The sequence below is a fragment of the Armigeres subalbatus genome, chromosome 1, assembly GCF_024139115.2.
Source record: "Armigeres subalbatus isolate Guangzhou_Male chromosome 1, GZ_Asu_2, whole genome shotgun sequence".
Classification (NCBI taxonomy): Eukaryota; Metazoa; Arthropoda; class Insecta; order Diptera; family Culicidae; genus Armigeres; species Armigeres subalbatus.
The window spans coordinates 8,315,519-8,322,670 of record NC_085139.1 but is presented as its reverse complement, the minus strand read 5'-3'; the positions used below and the strand labels follow the sequence as shown (position 1 = coordinate 8,322,670).

The window sequence follows — 7,152 nt, the reverse complement described above, 5'->3', positions numbered from 1 at the left end:
GGCAGTTGTATTTCGAACGTATGGGGTACTTTTGTGTGTTGGTAGAAAAACAGATGGATTGTTTGGGGGGGGGTCTGCATGGTTCGGTCGAGAAAATAGGAGTGTGTTGAATGAAAGATGACACTTTTGGTATGTCAAATGTTTCATTGTTTTGCAATGGTCTAGTTTGTAATGCAATCTGATCAGAGCACGTTTGACTCACCGAAGTAATTGCTGCAGACACACGGTGTCCAATGGACGATTCGAGGCCAGACATCAACGGTGCTGAAGTGGCGAGGATCTGCTGCTGCATTGTACATTCCCCACTAACCTTGCTATGCTGTACCAACGATTCCCGCGCTGGCAACGAATGCTGGATAGTAGCACCCACCGAAACTGGATTCTGTTGAGCAGGACGCAACTGTACTCCACAAAACTTACGTTGAATTTCCTGCAAATCCACCGCGTATCGAGCTTTCGGAAGAGGTTTCGGTGTTGCTGGCGGATCCCAAGTTAGACTCCAGTCCAACGGATCTTGAACTTCGAGCAATGCTTATTGTTGACAACTCGATTGCTGAGAATGCCACCTAGGTTCTTCTTGAGTAATAGTAATCTTGTGATCGCCGGTAGTATCAAGTTGTGCTCGGACTTCGCTCTTATTCGCGTGTGTGCAGAAAAAGCTGACTGAGTGAAAAATCCTTAGCTCTCAACAACATGAACCGCCGAAACAATCCCCGTGGTACCCAGAACCGCAACCAACAGCAGGTGCAGCAGCAGTACGAACAGCAGTTCGTTTCCTCGAACGGAAACAACCAGCAAAACCAACAACAACAACAGCAGCAGCAGCAACAACAACAACAACAATTTGAAGAGCCTCCGCAGAACAACAACGATTCTACTATGCCGGTCGATGACACAGGAGATGAGTCCGAGGGCGGAATCGGAGCCAAGATGTGAAAGATTTTTGCCAACCGCAAGAATCTGAGCCCAGCCGATCGCAAACGTCTCGAGAAAGAACGTAAAGCACGTCAGCTGCGCCGTTTGCGCAAGCTGTTGACCCCGAAGAATGCCGTGGTGGCTCTCCACGAGCTCCAGGGGCCCGGCATGAGTGAGTTCACCATCAACACCAACGGCCAGGAGACGACGGCCGAAATCGTGGTCAACAACGTGCGCTACGAGGCTACCGCTCCGAACAAGCATCTCGCCAAGGCCCGCGCTTCGGAGAAGGCCTTGCGGGATCTTGTCATCGCCCAGATGGCCAAGGCTCGCCAGAATGCCGAAACCAAGGCCACCACCCCCAGTGCCACGAACAATGGCAACAATGGCTCGGCCGCTGGTAGCGATGATGTGGAAATGGCCGAACTTCCGGAAACCGACGAAGTGCCGATGCTGCACCTGGCTTCCTACGCCCTGTACAAGCTGTTCAACGAATGGCAAAACGAGGGATTCGAAATTCCGGCCATCAAGCCAGCCAAGGCCCCAGTCAAGCTCACCGAAGGAGGTGTTCACCCGCTAGCTCCAAAGGTCGCCAAAACCAAGGCCGATTTACCCTCTGATGCGGCTGCCCGTCATCCGACAGCCCTTCTCGCTCTGATGCGCCCGCAAATCCCCTACGAAGACCTGGGCTCGAACAATACCAACGACCCAGCCAAGCGGGAGTTCTCCGTCGGAGTGACTGTCGACGGGCAACGGTTCATCGGCAAGGCCCGGTCGAAGAAGTTGGCCCGCAAGGAGGCCGCTGTTGCCGCCTGCCGGCAACTATTTGACGTGCAGTTCGCTGAGGTCGCTACTGAGTAAGACTTTTATCTCTCCCGATTATTTTATTTTAAGATCATGATGATGTAAAGATTAGATTTTAAGTTTTCGCGGAATGTAGCGCGAAGTCAAGCATCTTTACTTTTACTCGAACGCCTGCCGTAATATTTTTGGCAGATCGTGACTGTACTAACGCAGAAAAAAAGTAGAACAAGGCTTCCGCGATCGTTGACGAAGGTGCGCGATCCGGGCCATAAATGAGTATTCCATTTTTTTTTTGTGAACCAACAGTGTGAATCAGCACTTCTTGACAGCAATTGATTGTAGAATATAGAGGTACTGCTACATTACCTATTCCGTCTTAAAAATCTAAAAGTTTTGTTGCGACAGGTGATGAGATTTCGGACCATCCGTTTAGCAAAACTCTTCTTCTGTTGATTTGAGTTTGCTTTTAGCTGTAAATTCATTTATTTTAATTAGTTTTAGGTTACATTTTCATAGGTTCAGGTTTTAGCACATAGTTCATAGGCTCAATAAATTCAACTAGCCGTAAACATTAGTAATTAGCGTATAAATCTATGTCTCACATTTTAAGTCTTTTTGCATCCTGTCCAACAAGTGTGTTTTGTGTATTTTTGTCACAAATTGTGTCTAACAAAGTAATTTTACCGTTTTGTGTTTCTACTTCTGGAGTCTATCTGCGGCGACGGTTGTCGACACTCATCAGTTGGTACTTCTGGCCCCACAGAGAAATTTTCGGGTGATAGGGTACCGTCCTGAACATGCATCCTCCTATGCATACAATTCTCTCTCCTTCATTTTTTTTGGCTCAGCAGTGTGCAACATATGGGACGAAGCGGAAAGACCCTAACCGAACCCCATTTTCCTTCAAGTCAGTTTTGGAAGTGTGTCGATATAATTGCTCGTAGTGAGAAGAAGATAGAAATAATAGACAGTTGAAATTTGAAGGAAAATTATCCAAACCCTTGGCTGCCTAAAAAAGATTATTGTAAACATTTTCAGTGCAAATAAGTGTAACTCTCTATTAACATTCACTATCGTAGAAGCATATTCAAATTGAATGGTTAATGTATTCCGTCTTTCGTTTAGTAAATACTAAATGCATTTCAAGAGTTATCAAATTAAACCTTCGTGACAATGTTCATTTGTTAAAAACTAAAAAAAATCTTAAAACAAAACACAACGAATCTCTACTAAAATAAATCAAAATCTACTCTAGTGATCATTCTATGAATGCCAAATAAGTAGCCATCAATCATCGACAATTCCATACTGAAAGCAAATAATTTTCCCAACAATTGTCTAGTGTATGAAAAATTTAAACAATGCAGGCAACGTTTCCATGTTTGCTTTTTCCCGCTCCATTTTCCGAGGGGCATTCGCGCGCGCAACGGTGGAGAACAATTATTGCTACCGGACGCTGGATGATACTGAAATGAGTCAACACTTACCGGATTCGAGGGAACGGCTTGTTTATTTCGTCTCGTTCAGAGTAGACCTGTGCGCCGATCTACTTTGAACCGGCGGCGGCGTGAATGTATTTTTCTAACGGCGGCGGCGGCTCAGCCGGCGCCACGCCGCGATTGTTTTCGGCGGCGGCGGCGGCTCAATCGGCGTGGTCTAAAATTTTCCTTCAAACAGTTCAAGCAATTTAAATGTCTTCATTTCTCATGCAATAAAAGCATAATATATATAATTTAAACACTGTACACTAGCGAGAAAGTGTGCGAAAACTTTTGTTGTTTGTTCTAATTAATAAACATTTTAAGGTGAAATGGCCTCTTTTGGAAATCCCATAAAATTTCACAGAGATCCTACATGAGAAAAATCTTCGAAAGTTCCAAAGAATTTTTCTGAAACTACCAGCATATTTAAGTAAAGTATTTTTTCGAAAGCTGACCCCTAGAATCCCTCCAAGAACTTCTTCAAGAATTCCTTATAGATTTATCCAGGAATCCCTTCAGGAATTCTATGAGCAGATTCTCCTTAGATTCCTTTAAAACAATCAGGAATTTCTTTACGATTTCTTCCAGTGATTTCTACAGGAGTTCTTTATAAATTTTCTTCATGAATTTCTTCAATAATTCTTCCGGGAGGGAGTGTAATTCGTGATGAAAATACTAGCAAACATTCTGAATTATGCCTTCTTTATCCTGGTGGCTACAAAGCAAGGCCATGCTGAAAGTGACTGGATTCATTCCATGTTACGGCGTAGGTTTTTTGATACTTGACTTTGACACTTTGACGATGACTTTGAGCATCATCATATTAGTTTTATGACACAGGAATGTAGAAATGGTGAATCGGCTGAAAAAACCTCGTAGTTAATAACTGTGGAAGTGCTTAATGAACACTAAGCTGCGGTGGCTACTACCTGTAAAAAACCTGGAAAACCTGAAATTATCAGGGAATTTCTCCCCACCTGGAAAATGCCTTTAGGAATATATTAGAAAAATATATCAAAGCAATTCCTGGAGGAACTTCCGAAGGAATTTCTGGATCAGTTTTCCAAGGAATTATTCAAAGAAATCAATAAAAGAGTGTCCATAAGAATGATTAGCAGTTTTCTAATTTATTTCTTGAGGAAATTCCAAGTTAAAAATCGAAAAGAATTCCCGGAGGAATTTTAATACGAATTTCCGGATGATTTTTCGTATGGTTTCTTTAAGAAATTCCAGAAAGGGAACCTGAAGGGATTTAAAAAAAAAAGTGTAGAGTGATTTGTGAAGAATTTTTGCTAAAGGAATTCTTGAAAGAATAACTGAAGGATTCCCGAATGGATTTTTCAAACGAGTTTCTAAAGGTATTCTCGAAGTATTTCCAAAGAATTCTTAAAAGCAAAATATCCGGAAAAACTCCTCCAGGTGTTTTCTAAAGTTTTCCTTAAGATACTTCTGAATGAATTCCTAAAAAATCCCAAGGAATTCCAAAAAAAATATCCGAAGCATTTTCCGAAGGTTTTTACAGTAAAGCAGTAATAGAACGCTAGTGGCGCTGTAACCATTGAAATTAATATGCCAAAATATGCTTCGATAAGCTTACTAGCCTATTCAGATTACGATTAGCTTATTTATCGTAATAAATATCATGTTGAAGCGGAGAAAGAAAATTGAATGTATGGGAATGGCATCAGGTTGTTGTTTATCATGATATTTATGATCATAAATGGCGTAATTCTGAATAGGCTATAACTTGGCCGTTTGACACTTATAGTACCGGTACCTTGGCTGCTAGGTTCAAGCAAACTAGATGTTGGTCACAAACTAGAACAAACCAGATGTTGGTCACTCGAACAGGTATAAGAACGTTAGGCATGAGTACGTTAGGCATAAAGGTGTTAAGCATAAAATGCCCCAAAAACAGCCCACGACATAAAGAAGGTATTATGCCTAACGTCATGGACCCAACAATCTCATATTTTAGCATCAACACATTTTCTAAAGGAGTTTTCGTAAGAAGTTCTGAAGGATTTCCTGAAGAAATTCCCAAACATATTTTCGGAACATTTCCTTAAGAAGTTTTCTTAAGTTTCTTAAAAAAAACAGCTGAAATAAAATTCAAAAAGATTTCCGATAAAAGTCTTAACCAAGTTCCCAAAGAAATTCCTAAAAAAAATTATCAGAAGAAATCTGCAAAGTATTTCCGAGGGATTTTCACAAGTCATTTTCGAGCAAACACCTAAAGGAATTAAAAAAAATCGTAGAGGAATCTCCAAATGCATCTCTAAAGGAATTCTCGAAACAAACTAAAGTTTTAGCAAAGAAATGTTCAAATTAAATTCTGGAGGAAGTTCTGAATCAATTCTTAATCTTTTTAATTCTTAATAAAATTCATAATTCTGAATCAATTTTCCGACGGAACTTATGGTGAAATTTTCAAAGGAATACCTGGAGGAATTTCCTATGTGTTTCCTGAAGGAATTTTGATTGAATGGCTGAAGCAATTTCTGGGTGAACTTGCGAAGGAATTCCTGGAGGAATTTCTTAAGTTATTTATAACATTGTTTTGTGAAGCCATCAACACATTCTTTAAAATAATATTTTTGCAATATTTACTTTTTTGAATTGATCATTTTTTGCTAAATACTATATACTAATGGCACGTTTGTTATTGCCTGGATATTAATGTAAAACACCTGGAAAAAACCTGGAAAATCAGGGAATTTTGTTTTTACAGATGAGTAGACACCTTGTGCGATATAGCGATCTTCAAATTAGGATGTAATGCCAACAAAGAATAGCAAAAGAAATTCACAGGACTTCCCCATTCAGGAATTCTAGGAAATGTATTATTAAATATTCAGAACTTCTGGACAAAGGAATCCTTAAAACTCCTAGAAAGGGAATTCTTCGAGTGAAAAATGTGAAATCTGAGGGAAAACCCAATTACATAACTCTTTAGGGGTGGGTGGGTATCTGTTTGAGCGTTACGGCCTATACATTTTCAAACCTTTTCTTGCAAAAAGCATTACAAAGAGGTGGGTGGGAGTGGAAAATGATCAATTTTTTGCGTTATGTATTTTGTGAATGAACCCTTAAATTAGTTTATAAGCATATAGATGACAAAACCCTAAATTATGTTTCTTTCAAGATCATCCTGAAGGATAAGTGGAAAATGTTGGAGAGAGGAATTATCTCTATAGCGTATCTGAGCTGATGTCTCTCCCCCGAATCCACAGATGAGGGATTCCTGGAAACACCTGAATAAGGAATTCCTCTTCAAGTCTGAGAGAAGGATTTCCTAAAATTCATGAGAGAGGAATTGCCCTGAACTTTTGTGAGGGCAATTCCCAAAAATGTTTGAGATTTTTTGTAGAAAGAATTCTTGAAGGTGGAATTTCCCAGAATCTCATAAGGAGGTACCATCAGAAGATAATACCACAATTCTTGTATAACGACTGTCCCGAATTTGTGACGAAGAATTTGTACAGAATATCTGGAGATTTACTGAGAATTCGAGAAAAAGAAAAACCGGTGTTGAGGGGGAGAGGGTATGCTGAAGTTCTTTAGATTATTTAGCCATGATTCCTGCAAAGGTAAGTCCTCAGAACTCCTTGGAAAGAATTTCCCAGAATTCCTAGAGATGGAAGAACCCAGAATGCTTGGATAATCAGTTTCCCAGAATTCATGGAGCAGGGAATTCCCAAGGATTCACAGGGAAGAGTTTTCTCACGGAATTAAAAAAAAATGATGAACCACTTTTTATTAGCTTTTCCTGTACCTAGACCATGATTTAAAAAATGCAAAATCTTATTTTTACTTCAAAGCATAGATAAACATGAGTTTGATTTTATTAATCGTTTGGGTTGTCATGAGTATAATCCGCAACCTCCAGCACATGCCTTGCTTGTACTTTTATCAATTTGCAAGGGGAATAATAGCAGAGAAATGCAAATGT

General features: G+C 40.2%; 1 pseudogene; it reads left to right on the top strand.

Annotated features, from left to right (window-relative positions):
- Positions 1-597: 597 nt before the first annotated feature.
- Positions 598-2,109, top strand: LOC134220810 (double-stranded RNA-specific editase B2-like; annotated as a pseudogene).
- The last annotated feature ends 5,043 nt before the right edge of the window (positions 2,110-7,152 follow it).